Genomic DNA, 15020 nt, shown 5'->3' with positions numbered 1-15020 from the left:
TGAGTCTTTCACATCGCTGTGGAGGAATTTTGGCCCACTCTTCTTTGCAGAATTGTTTTAATTCAGCCACATTGGAGCCTTTTCAAGCATGAATGGACTGTTTAAGGTCATATTTAAAGGCGCTGCTTTACCCCACATACGCACGACCGGAAGGAGCGGAAGCGGCGCTCATTCAGCGGCCTCGTTTCGCTTCGACGGCTTTCAGCTTCACCCTGCTCACCCATGAACATGATTCCGTGCCTTTAAGTCCGTACTTTAACTTGGCCACTCCAAAACCTTCATTTTGTTTTTCTTGAGCCATTCAGAGGTGGGCTTGCTGGTGTGTTTGGGATCATTGTCCTGCTGCAGAACCCAAGTGTGCTTGAGCTTGAGCTCACAAACTGATGGCTGGACATTCTCCTTCAGGATTTTCTTATAGAGCGCAGAATTCATGGCTCCATCAATTATAGCAAGTCGTCATGGTCCTGAAGCTGCAAAGCAGCCCCAGATCATCTATATATATATATGTATAAGACCTGCTGTATAAGACCAATGTAACTGGTGCTTTGGTTTGCTGCTGACAAACAGAGCTGGGTCCGTTACTAATTACAGATTACATAATGAAAACTGTAGTTAGTAACGTAGATTACTTTTAGATTACTTTATCAAACTTGTTTTAAACTCACCATAAATGTACCACATTGATATGCATTATATGAAGAAACATTTGACTGTTGGTATGATGTTCTTTTTATGAAATGCTGTGTTGGTTTTACGCCAGATGTAACGGGACACACACCTTCCAAAAAGTTCAACTTTTGTCTCATCAGTCCACAGAATGTTTGCCCAAAAGTCTTGTGGATAATCATGTTTTTTGGCAAATGTGAGACGAGCCTTTGTGTTTTCTTTGGTCAGCAGTGGCTTTTGCCTTGGAACTCTCCCATGAAACATACAAATTACTAAAAGTTTATATATATATATATATATATATATATATGTATAAGACCTGCTGTATAAGACCAATGTAACTGGTGCTTTGGTTTGCTGCTGACAAACAGAGCTGGGTCCGTTACTAATTACAGATTACATAATGAAAACTGTAGTTAGTAACGTAGATTACTTTTAGATTACTTTATCAAACTTGTTTTAAACTCACCATAAATGTACCACATTGATATGCATTATATGAAGAAACATTAATAAACATGAAAATAGCAAATGACATTACATACCCAAAATCTTTCAGGTTTGAAATATTTTTACCCAGACTTCCAGAATCAACCATTACTGAAGGTCAGCGGATATGATGACATGGTGTTTATCGCCAGTGTTTTAGCAATTATTTGTTTCATACATTGCAAATTTATTTACACAACATTCGTGAATATAGGCTAAATGGTATGAGGATTTTTTAGAAAGGAAAAACAAATTAGGGAGAATCAATAAATTATGAATGATTTACTGCCATTGGGTGAATATGTAATCATGTAATCCCTAGAAAAGTAACTGTAATCTGATTATTAAAATGTAATATAATCTAATTGCAAGTACTTAATGTTTGGGATCTGATTACATAATCCAGATGACATGTAATCAGTTACTACCCAGCTCTGCCGACGATGAATATACTGTATATTTTCACAACTGTCATCCAATACTAGAGTACGGGTTACTTACTGGCTTGATACGATAACATGGCTTCATCTAGACAAATCTATCATGGATTTGTCTTCATCTATGTTCGTCTATCAGATAATAGAGCACAAATCCTGTGCAGAGCAAACTGGAAAATGGAACAGACGGAACAATTTAGCAACAATCTTCTATTCCATCCACAGGCGCTGTTGTCATGCCAACCACAGGGCTAATAAATCCATCTCCTGTGTTGCGTGCTGAAGCTGCCGTTTTGCCCCCCACCACTGAGATGGAGCCCAGAAATGATTCTCCAATCCACCACCACCCTGATCTCGCATACAACCCGAGTGTCTTTCTCAGTGTAGCCGATCTGCTAATGATATTAACAGTTAGGTTTCCACTAGCTTAACAAGTCTCTCATAGCCGTCCACATTACAAAATGAATCTCCGGTTCTATCAGTGCAATGACTTGATTTTTGTTCTAGACTTAAGTTCGTTTGACTTCAGTTTGGTTGTCCACCAAAAACACAAAATATGATTGATTAAACTGATTTGCATTTTATATGACTTGCATTGAATCAATTGATTTGCATTGTTATGTGTTCCCCAAGTGTTCTGTTTGAACTTAGACTAGTTAACCTTCACTGATAAACCTTCAGAGACAAACCTACTGTGAACTGCAAGGTTGTTAATCAATGGTATATGCTTCTGTTGAAGCAATCAGCCCGCATTACTATTTTTTCCATAACTTTGAATTATTTTAAATTGTGTCAAACGAATGTGAAAAACTACATTACCCACGATTCTACAAAAAAATCTCCACCAATCAGAGAATTGCAACAAGCAAGTTGTTCCAAAATACCTTCTTTTTTTTTTGTACCTGCCACTCTAATAAACACTGCAAATGAAATGATTGAGACATAATTTAAGTCTTCCTATGCTCTAAAAATACTTGTATAAAATATGTTTGTATGCATAATGAGCATATTTTGCAATAAATGTAATAAAATATATTAACACCTTGAAATTAATCATTTTATATGAATCTTTTGTTTTTACTTCAATTGTCATTTACAGTGCTTCATGGGATTGTAGTTCTTTCCCTCATTAAAGCAGTTGTCTTTTTGTCCTATTTTCAAATGATTATTTGCTTTAAAATCAAAGTTTGTAATGCAGCTGATTGCACTTTCTTTGTGAATTACTATAAAACTTTAAATTACAGAAAATTTTACACTCTATTTTTCTACTTAATTTTACGTTTAATTCGATTTTAATGTGTTACTCAGGGTTGCCAGGTCTTCGAAACAAAACCAGCCCAATCATGTTTTTTCCATGGTTTTGCACTTCTTCGGGGGTCCGTTCTATCAAAATTGTTTTCCGGGGGTGAGGGGAGTTCACTAAATACAACCCGCGGCAACAGTCTTAAAAGCAGCCCAATTCTGCTGAAATCTGCAGACTTGGCAACACTGGTGTTACTTGTCGTTTCTTAGTAAATATTTGTGAAATCTACTAGCAATTTATAAGTAAAATGATTTCATTCAAACTACATCCTACACCATTTTTTCAGTGTGGTTTGGATCAAGGCTTATAACTTTTAAATGAATGCTTTAAAAAGAAATTTTGGGAAAGATCTTCCTAAACCAACGCAGCTGAAAAAGCAGGCAACACTATCTTACTCTATTATAATAGTGATGCTTGTCTAAGCATTTAGATTAACCCTTTGAAAGCCAAACCCTTTCTCTACTGGATACACACTGGTCTCCCGTAACGGTCTTCAGTGGTGTCTTCCCGTAATAAAATAGCATCCATGTGCAACGTGGTCATGCCTGAGGACAGAGACTGCTAAGGGATTTATGGGTTTGGAAGCATTCAGGGAGGCTGAAATCAGCCTGGGAAGAAGAAGAATGCGGGCAGAATTGCCTCTGGGTACCTCTTATATTGCAGACCTACAGCACATGCGGTACATCCAACACCCTCAAACACACACACACACACACACACACAGAAGGCGGTCTAATAAGAGCAGTGTGTGTTTGCAGTGCGCTCTCTTAATGCCCACTGACAGTCATCTCTGTACAAAGTCTCCTCTCATTTAAAGCCAATAGAAGCAGTGTGGAATCTCCTGACAGCTGTATCTAGGATTCAGAGTCATGGATGGGTCTGAATTAAAATGCTTTTTAAAATCTGCAACAGTTCAAGGTGCCAACAGGATGCGAAGCAGATATAACAGCTAAGCAACATGGAAACTGTAGTGCTTTAAAGTACACACACAAACACAGAATTTAATTAAATGGTGTTTACAGAAGCACCTGACCCCGGGTCAGCTATTCTGAGCATGCATTACAGCAACAAAGCTTTTCTGCATCATGTAATGCTGTTTTTCTCCTCTTTACTGACATTATGTACAAGTGGAACATATTCCGTGTTTTACTACTTGATACTAATAGGCCAAGTGGAGATAAAAGTAGAATTTTGTTTGTTTGTTTTTGAGAGTGTCTAGTGTTGTGGGTGGTTGTCAGGGCATTGCTATGCAGTTGCTAAGGTGTTCTGAGTAGTTGATTACTGGCCCTCGGGGAAAAAAGTCATATTATATGTATATACATATACATGTGCATTATATAATTATATATTTACATTAACTTAAAATATCAAAATTATTTTAAAATCGGACTGATCCATGATGAGATCCATGATAATCCTGGATAAGGCTGTTGGTAGATTTTGGAACTATTGCATTTGGAAATGATTTAGTAATTTATAGAGACAAACAAATATTAATTAAATATTATTAAAAAATAAATATATTAAATATTTAAATATACTCGATAAAAAGAAAGATATATTTTTTATATTATACTATACTATATTATATATATATATATATGTGTGTGTGTGTGTGTGTGTGTGTATATATATTATATAACCTCAGATTTAATAATTATCAGTTTGTCTCCTAAAGAGTAAATTAAATTAAATCTAAAATTACATAAATTTATGTGTACATTTACATAAAAATACATCAAATGAATAATAATTGAGTCGTATTAAAATATATAAATATCTAAATACATAATGTAATTTATGTAAGTAATATGTATTAATAAAATTATACCTGAACTGTTTATTATTATTATTATTATTATTGTGTGCTGATGTCCTTGTGCTGATTTCAAAAATGTGCCGTGCTTTGTTGATTGGTTAATTGTTAGCTTAGCAAACTATACATCATCTATGTAGGCAGCAGGGAAGATCATTTTGGGTTTTAAAACAAACAGGGTCAAAACAGTCTCCAATGTCTACTATTTGAATCTAGAAGCAGACACTGTAATGGTTCTCAGGTGATAACTGGACCTACAGCGCCTGCTGGTTCTGCCCACTTCAGGGTCAGCGCCGGGCCCGGAGCACAGCTGCACGCATGGATCTTATCAGGCCATGAATGGTGCATTTGTGCATCCGCACAGGACGGCCCAGCATGGCCCGAGACCGCCAGACGCGGGAGCAAGATTGCAGAGACGACAGGGGGTGGGGTGTACAAAGACTGTCTATCCACACACACACACACAAGCCAACAGTCGTATTTGATGATGTTTTCTCTGATCTGAAGGCTGAGCTCACTGGAGATGTGTTGTCAAAACATCTCACACACACACACACACACACACACACACACACACACTGATAAGGAAGGATTATGGCAACAACAAAGATTTTTCAGTATCCCCATCACTGAACACCATTAAACTCCAGAAGACAACAGAATCACCTCTAAACACAACTTCTGGGGTGTTGTGGGTGGCAGAGCGTTGCTACGCAGTTGCTATATTCTTCTGATTTGCTAAGGTGTTTCATGGGTTTTAACTGCGTTGCTATGTTCTTCTGGGTCTCTAAGTGTTTTAAATGCATCGCTATGTTCTGCTTAGTTGCTAAGGTGTTTAGAGTGTTTTAAGTGCGTCTCTATGTTGTTCTGGGTTGCTATGGTTTTCCGAGTGTTCTAAGTGCGTCTCTATGCTCTTGCTACATTTTTCTGGGTTACTAAGGTGTTCTGAGTGTTTTAATTGTGTTGCTATGTTATTCTGGGTTGCTAAGGTGTTCTGAGTGTTTTAAGTGTGTTGCTATGCTGTTGCTATGTTCTTTTGGGTTGCTAAGGTGTTCTGAGTTTTTTAAGTGCGTTGCTATGTTCTTCTGCATTGCTAAGGTGTTCCGAGTGTTTTAAGTGCATTGCTATGTTATTCTGAGTTGCTAAGGTGTTCCGAGTGTTTTAAGTGCATCGCTATGTTCTTCTGGGTTGCTAAGGTATTACGACAGTTTTAAGTGTGTTGCTATGCTGTTGCTACATTCTTCTGGGTTACTAAGGTGTTCTGACTGTTTTAAGACTGTCAATATGTTCCTCCTGGGTTGCTAAGGTTTTGCGAGTGTTTTAAGTGTGTTGCTATGTTATACTGGGTTGCTAAGGTGTTCCGAGTGTTTTAAGTGTGTTGCCTTTCCTTTGTGGATACTAAGATGTTGAGTGTTTTTACCATGTTACTATGTAACTAAATATGTTTTGAGTGGTTGCTTGGGGCATTGTTATGTGGTTGCTAGGGTGTTCTGAGTGGTTTTCAGCATGCTGCTATGTGATTGCTAGGCTGTTGTAGTGGTTGCAGGTTGTTGTAAGGCATTGCTATCTGGCCGCTAAGTGGTTGGTAACATCATCTAGGTGGTTTTCTAAGGCTTTACTATATGGATACTATGATATTCAGAGTGATTCTACCATGTTGCTAATGCTATGTGACTGACTGCAATGGTGTTTTTGGTGGTATTGTAGCTGGTTGCTAGGGTTTTCTAGGTAGCTGCACAGGCGTTGCTATGCAGTTGCTATGCTATGCAGTCACCTTAGCGTGTTGCTATGTGATTTAATGGGTGCTAGGGTATTCTGTACAGGTTTTATTATGGCATTGCTATATAGTTGCTAAGGTCTTCTGGAGAGTTGCTAGTGTGTTCTTTGTTGTTGCTTACATGACAGTCTCTGGACATGACTCGGCCCCTCCTACAATGTAATAAAGACATTTTATTAGGAATTTAAAGATATAATTAATTTTTTTAAATACTGCTCTTACTTACAGCAAACATAAAAACTTCAAACTGGTCTGAGATCAGTGGTTCAGAGCTCTGGGATGTCCCACCAGTGGACTGTGGTGGCAGATGCTATAAATAGGCTCCACTGGAGGGGCGTTTTAATTAAATATGAAGTAATGTGATCCGTATAGCGCAGACAGCAGGTAGCAGCTCGTCCCTGTACATCCGTTATCATTAACTGCTAAATGGCCCTCATGCGCAGTAACTCAAGCCTGCTGTTATGACAACAGGGTCAGGGGCCAACAGCAGAATCTATACAGGAAACAGTGAGACAATCTCATGAGCACCTACTCGACCGAAAACATGAAACGGACATGACAGAAGATTTAATCTAATGAGTACAATGCAATCAAACGCTGTTGTACTGCATCACCTGCCTAAACGAGGTGTAGGGTGACGCCAGATGAAATATGGAAGTGATGGTGCTGGTACAGTATCTCAGAGTAAAGTCAACTACATACTAGAGAGAGCTGTGACAGAGTGTTTGACAGATGCATAAAACTAGTTTGACAGTGTAAAAAACACCTTCTGTGTATCAAGGCCTTAGTAGCCATCCAGAAGACCTTAGCAACTGCATAGAAAGGACCTAGCAACTTCTCAGATTATCTTCATAGCAAGTAACTAGTAACATAGCAACTTCATAGCAACTGCATAGCAATGCTCTAGCAACCACTGATTAATCTTAAACACTATGAACACCTTAGCAACTGCATAGCAATGACCTAGCAACTTCTCAAAAGATCTTAGTAACTTCATAGCAACATGCTTAAAACACTCTGAACACAATAGCAATACTGTACATCAAAGCCCTAGCAACCACACGGAATACCATATTACACACCCAGAGAACCTTAGTAACTCTTTAGCAACATGCGACTGCATAGCAACGCCCTAGCAACAACCCTGAACACCCTGGCAACCATCCACAAGATTACAACTTGCTTAAAACACTCTGAACACCTTAGCAACTGCATAGCAATGCCCTATCAACCACCCAAACACACTGGCAACCATCCAATAATCTTAGTAACTTAATAGAAACATGCTCTAAACACTATGAACATAGCAATGCCATGGCAACCACCGATTAATCCTAATAACTTCATATCATGCTATAAACACTATGAACCCCTTAGAAACTGCTTAGCAGTGCCCTAGCAACCACACAGACCCACTGGCAGCCATCCAATAATTGTAGTAACTTCGTAGCAACATGCTATAAATTATATGAACACCTTAGCAACTGCATAGCAATGCCCTAGTTACCACTTGAACAGCATGTTTTAAAACACCAAGATTATCAGATGGTTGCCAGTGTGTTTGGTTGGTTGCTAGGGCATTGCTAGGCAGTTGCTAAGGTGCTCAAAGTGTCTTAAGCAAGTTTCTATGAAGTCACTATGAACATTTAAGCAAGTGCATGGTAATGCCCTAGCTACCACTTGAACAGCCTGGCAACCACCCAGAGGACCTTAGCAACTGCATAACAATGCCCTAGCAACCACCCAAATACACCGGCAACCATCCAATAACCTTAGTAACTTCATAGCAACTTGCTTAGAACACTTTGATCACCTTAGCAACCATTTATGAAAGTGTATACATATGAAACCATCCAGAAGACCTTAGCAACTGCATAGCAATGCCCTAGCAGCCACCCAAAAGACACTAGCAACTGCATAATGCCCTAGCAACCACTCCAAACACCCTGGCACACACTCAGATCTTAGTAACTTCATAGCAAAATGCTCGGAACACCATAACTGCATAGCAACGCCTTAGCAACCACTGTTCCTGTTACTCGGAGATGTCCATGAGATCCTTTATGAATCTGCTGTTATCAGTGTGAACAACACCTAAACACAACACCACAAACTAGCCAGCTCGACATAAACACTACAATTCAAATCACAATCTAACGACAAAATGTGACCAAAAAAGAACATGAAGAGCTTGTTAAATTGCCGTTTTTGCATGAATGTGATGTTAAATAGACGCTTGTTCATCTGAATGTTGGGTTGTGACTGTGCATCATCTGCGGTCGTTCACCCCGAATGCAACAACATTATTTCACACACACACACACACACACACACACGTGATGCTCCACCTCCTCCTGCATTTTAAAAGTGCAACCCAAAAGACGAGGGGACAGCGAGTCTGACGCTGTCGACACAGGACATTCCTGAGTTGACTGGCCTGTGGCTTAAGGCCTAAAATAAGATTAGGCAACTACTCGGGAATTGCACGGATTGTCTGAACCTAGAAACCATTCTCTAGAAGTGTTTGCTATGGTTTTACAAAAAAAGACAAAGAAAGTACATCTTAAAAAATTTGACCTTTTGACAATACAAAAAAACTAATGAAAAAAAACAACAACACTTGATTAGCAGAGTCAATATGTTCAATGCAATTAAAATGCAGTAAAAATCTAGTTAAATGACAAAAGCATTGTTTTTTTCACAAATTATGATATTTAATCATTTAATTTCACTAATACAACTGCAATAAAAAATAAATATTTAGCTGTATTTTTACTTTAATATTTTAATATAAAAATGTCACATTTGGAAACTTACTGGCTAAATAAATAAATAAAAACATTGCAAAATTCAGAATTTCACTTAATTTTATTTTGCCAGTAAAATAAATATATTGTGAATATTCTGTAAGTATGTTTAAATATGTTGAAAAATATATTCTCCTAGTAGTTTCCAAATTATTAAAAAATGACCAAACATTGTCTTTATGATGTACAATTTATTATATTTTTGCATGCACCAAAACATCCTGGCAACCGCTCAGAAGATCTTAATTTGCAATATGTTTAAAAACAATCAGCAGAATATTGCTGAAAAATTTGCAAAATATATATATATATTAAAGTGTAATAAAGTTATAGAAGCTTACATTTACCGTAATGAAAATGTACCATACTAAAAACAAAATGCTAAAATTGCTATCAAATCAAAGCCATATGTCTAAAGTTATGTTCCAAATTTGAAGTTGATATCACAAAAAAAAAGATGAGAAGAAAAAAAGCATTTTTTAATGCAATTCCTGTCACAAATGTATACATTTCTATCACAATTTTACTTCAATCACAAAATAAAATGTATTAAATATGGAATGTTGAGACCTTTCCAATGATACATGATTTGTCAAGATTAGAAAAGGTTTTGATTATAAAATATTGGGTTACACTTTAAGTGTCCTTATTACTAGGGTTGGGCCGATAGACGATGCTATCGTCCATCACCGATGGCTGACAGACATCACGATGTTAAGCTGACAATCGACGGGTTTCAGAAAGGCGGGGCATAGAGGAGAAACAATAATGTACAGTATGTGGAAAATAATGTTTTTTTTTAACCTTAAACCGCATAAACACATTTCATTACACCAAATACCCAAAATACTGTTCTTTTTAGCAGCATCATATGACCCCTTTAAAATAAAGTGTTACCAAATATTGTAGTAAAATTTTATATGACACTTGACACCGCCCACTAAGGGGAGGAGCCTCCTAAAAGGTTTTAAAGTGCCATTTTCATGGTAACACAATGTCTGATTTCACAGTTTTTACAGGATTAATTTTGAGTGTTTACGCTTTCGAATGATCTCCAATTTAGTATGACTAAAATATGTGATTTGGAAAAAATCAACATGCATATATTGTCTTTATGATGTACAGTTTTTATATTATTGGATGCTAATTGGTTGATTAGAGTGAAGTGGGTGTTGACAGGTGCTAACGTGTGAATACTGATGTGCTCTTCAGGCCAATTTAATGAACTGACGATGGTCGGCCGTCCTTTATATTTGTGAACGTGTGCACGCAAAGGTCAAGAAAAACCAGCCTCGGTTTGACCCCCAAAGATTTCAAGCCTGCAAACGTGACCTAATGCTTTTAGAAGTGCCTGTTTGAGTGCGTGAGGCAGCACTGATTAACTCAATCGCCGGAATGATTACCAAGGACATAAACAATTCTACAGTTCCACTGTTACCACGGACACCATACAGCCCCATTATGATGTCACAGCCTCATAAAAAACACTGTTACATTCCATTTGCAACATTTCTAGTCTGTAACATCATTACTGTCTTTGAAATGGGCATATCAGCATTTTTATGCTGTTCAGGAAGCTATTATTGATTTGATGTACAGTGCAATTTTATTAGAACTGCTAAATGTGTTTGAACGATGCCTCTTTGTCACTCTGGCAGTGAGAAAAACACAATGAGATTATTCTCTGCCTACATGTCCAATACATTTAGACACCATTTTTAAAGTGTTTAAAGTCTAAGCATTGCCAAACTGAGAGCTTGTACCATTACCACAACTAATTATGCCCATATATCTCACTAGGGAGCTCTTGTGTTACCCATCAGCTATTTGGAAACATATCTGACTCCCACAATCCACAAGGCACAAACATTAAAGGAACAGTACACCCAAAATTTAAAAACGCCATTTATAGAATTTTTGAGAATTATGGCAGTTCCTTACCCAAATTTATGGCTTCAGAATGAATGAATGGATAAATACCCTTTTACCCTTGATCGCTCAGTCCCCATCCATGTTGTTGAAATAACAGAGATGTTAGTCTTAAAGGGACAGTTCACCTAAAAATGCAAATTCTGCCAATATTTACTCACCGTCATGATGACAACCGTGAACTTTACAGTATTTAATGTATCATTGGCGAGATAATATCATTGGCGATCTGTTCCATACAACACTTTTGCGTCATTAAATACTGTAAAGTTCACGGGTTTGTAACGTCATGAGGGTGAGTAAATATTGACTCAATTTGCATTTTTAGGTGACATGTCCCTTTAAGACAAACATCATCTCTGTTATTTCAACAACGCATCAATCAGGGACGCGTAAACCTTTCAAAGTAACATTTATCCACGTTATTTGTAGCCTACTATGGGGCCTAATTGTTTAAGTATAAGAATATATAATGTCCTTAAGCGGTTCAATACGACCTGTGATTTATGAATCCCTTTAAATTCACGAGAGATGCACCTGTGCAGCCGCCCGACGGGTTTACTGTGGGGTGTCACGTCTGTTTCTCTATCCAACGAAACCCTGTTTTGGGATAGACATTATATGCTGTTCTATTAGAGCACTATATAACATTATATAGCGAAGGAAGCAATGCAATCCTGTGCCAATGCATAAAACGATGTGTAAAACCCGCCCGTAACGGAACATTGACAAGCACACACTCACACATATGAAGGCGATCACGCGTTACCTCGGAATGAATATAATGTCGCTCCGGAGTCGCGCGTTATTCCTGGATTCTCCTCGTTTTCTCCCCGATCGATGTCATGACACATCGGTTTCCGCTGGAAGAAGGGTTTGGCTGCTCGTGTGCCTCATACGAGACGCGAAAGATCCGCTGTGTCTGTCGGTTTACGGTGGCGGACGCAGGCCTGTGTCGCGCGTTTCACCGTAAAGCGCGACGGATGTGTCGGTCTCTCTCTTACTCACACAGTCTCTCTCTCCGCATATAGCATCCAAACGCAGCATTATTCATTACACTTACAAAGGTGTACTTAAAAGCATGGCATTTTGGGATATACCATAATATTTCCATAAACAGACACGGCATCATTCCAAAACCAAAGCCATGGTGTTATGCTAACATATCAAAAAACATGGTAATACCACGGCGCACGTACAAAAACATGATATTATTCTAAATTAATGCATGCAAACAAAAACATGGTATTACTCTAATTACCACGAGGCATATAAAAGTCTACATGTCTAAAAACATAGTTTTACTATGATGCATGTGCAAAAACATGGTATTACCATGGTAACATGCCCAAAAAAAAGGTATTACTATGATGCATGTATTAAAAAACGTGGTATTGTCATAGTGCATGTCCAAAAACATTGTATTACTATGATGCATGTGCAAAAAACATGGTATTACCATGATATCACGTGCAAAAACATGGTATTACCATGGTAACATGTCTAAAAGCATGGTATTACTATGATGGCTGTATAAAACAACATGGTATTATCAAAGCACATGTCCAAAAACATGGAAATAACCATGCATGCATCATAGTACTACCATGCTTTTGAAGATGTTACATTGTAAAATCATGTTGTTTGGACATGTATCATAGTATTACTATGGTTTTGGACATGGGCTATGACAATACCATGTTTTTTTTAAAACATGCATCATATTAATACCATGCTTTTGGACATGTTACTATGGTAACATCATGTTTTCTGCACATGCATAATAGTATTAGTAACATACAAAAACATGATATTACCATAGTAACATGCAAAAACACGGTATTACCATTATGCATGTGGGGAAAAAACATGATGCATGTTAACATTGATAGTTGTAGACCCTAGAAAGCATTGCTTTTTGAGTCTAGTTGAGTGTTTTCTTCCCTTTCATTGTACACTGGTAACTATAGTTTCCACCAGAGTACTGTAGTTTTACTACAGTATAATCAAATTCAGATCGTATAAGCAGCTTTCAGTGTTTTCTTTCATTCCTGGTTTTGTCAACAGTGACCATAACAGCAGAGTTTTACTATGGTAACTTAAAGCAGCCATAGTGAAGCAGGCTGATGAAGATGTGGACATGAGCGGCTCTGCTGTGGCTCCCAGGAGGCTCTGTAACGCCTGCGGGCCTGGATCTGCTGCAGGGGGATGTTTAATGTGTCTTAATGAGCCGCCGGCTGCTGAGTCACTCGTGCGAATGTCCTTTTTTAACCTTCTCCGTTTCACTCACAGGACTGGGTGAGAATTAGACAAAACACAAAACAATAGTATGCCGTGCCCATTATATATGGATATACCCAGGGTCCAGAACATAAATATTCGCATCATGAAACTGTGCTTGTTGTCTCAATAAATGATCCTTCAGCACAATGTTTTTAATTAAAATAAATATATAAAATAAAAATAAGCTGAAGTTATATTTATAAAGCTAAAATAAATACATAGCTGAGATTATATTTATGAATAAAAAATAAATGAACAAAACATAGCACACTTACAGCTGAAATTATATTTATAAAAAGAAATAAACTAAATTTAAAAAAAGTGCATATATTTACAGCATAAGTGCATAAAAAGAAATCAGATAACAAAATAGCACACCTAGAACTGAAATTATATTTACAAACAAACAAATAAATAAATAAATGGCACACCTACAGCTGAAATTATATTTAAAACAAATAAATGAATTAACATACTAACAGGTGCGATTATATTTTTTTTAAATTTAAATAAATAAAAATCAATAGCCCACCTACAGCTGAAATTATATTTATAAATTAATAAAAATAAATCAGATAACAAAACAGCACACCTAGAACAGAAATTATATAAATAAATCATAAAATAGATAGCACACCTACAACTGAAATTATATTTATAAATAAAATAGTGCTGTCAAACGATTAATCGCGATTAATCGCATCCAAAATAAAAGTCTTTGTTTGCATAATGTGTATGTGTGTGTACTGTGGATATTTATTATGTATATATAAATACACACACATGCATGTATATATTTCAGAAAAATATGTTATTTTTATATATTATATATATTTATTTATAATATAAATTATATGAATATAAATATAGACATGTAAATACATGTAAATATTTTCAAAATATATACTGAATGTGTGTGTATTTATATATACATAATAAATATACATAGAACACACACATATATACAAAAAACAAAAACTTTTATTTTGGATGCGATTAATCGCGATTAATCGTTTGACAGCACTAAAATAAAATAAATATTTTTTATTATTTATATAAAAATACATTTTTAAAATCTTCCAATGACTTGCTTGTTTACATCCAGTGATTGTCATAATGGCTTGTTTTAAAAATGCGGCAAAGGAAACTACAACTGTTAATGTAAATTGTGCTTATTCGATTTCAGAAGAGTCTATAATTACTATAATAATATATTTCATTAATTATAATATTGTATTATTGTTGTTGTTGTTCATTTATTATTTGCAACTGAGAGAAACAGCAAAGTGAAGATAAAAACCGTGGATGAGAGGCAGAAGAGCTCTGAGATGAAAGAGAAAACTATTCCAAAAGCAGAGTAAATGACGAGCATTATGAAAGAGCGTGTTGAGAGCGCTATAATGCTCCGTAATGAGCAGATGTGAGAGAAAACAGAATGAACAACTAGGAGAAAACAGGAAGTGGCATCTTTCCCTGCGACGGTAATGATGCACGGTGCTCGCAGCACTGAAAG

At 36.8% G+C, this 15020-nt stretch overlaps 1 protein-coding gene across 1 annotated transcript in view; it reads right to left on the bottom strand.

Annotated features, from left to right (window-relative positions):
• Positions 1 to 12211, bottom strand: part of LOC107694431 (retinoic acid-induced protein 2-like) — an 18902-nt gene extending 6691 nt beyond the window's left edge. Inside the window, exon 1 of the mRNA XM_016494122.1 lies at positions 11994 to 12211. The gene's annotated coding sequence lies outside the window, so the exon portion shown is untranslated. The remainder of the gene's footprint in view (positions 1 to 11993) is intronic.
• Between the last annotated feature and the right edge of the window lie 2809 nt (positions 12212 to 15020).

The sequence above is a fragment of the Sinocyclocheilus anshuiensis genome, unplaced genomic scaffold (assembly GCF_001515605.1).
Source record: "Sinocyclocheilus anshuiensis isolate Anshui unplaced genomic scaffold, SAMN03320099.WGS_v1.1 scaffold1826, whole genome shotgun sequence".
Lineage (NCBI taxonomy): Eukaryota > Metazoa > Chordata > Actinopteri > Cypriniformes > Cyprinidae > Sinocyclocheilus > Sinocyclocheilus anshuiensis.
This window is presented reverse-complemented; position numbering and strand designations above follow the sequence as displayed.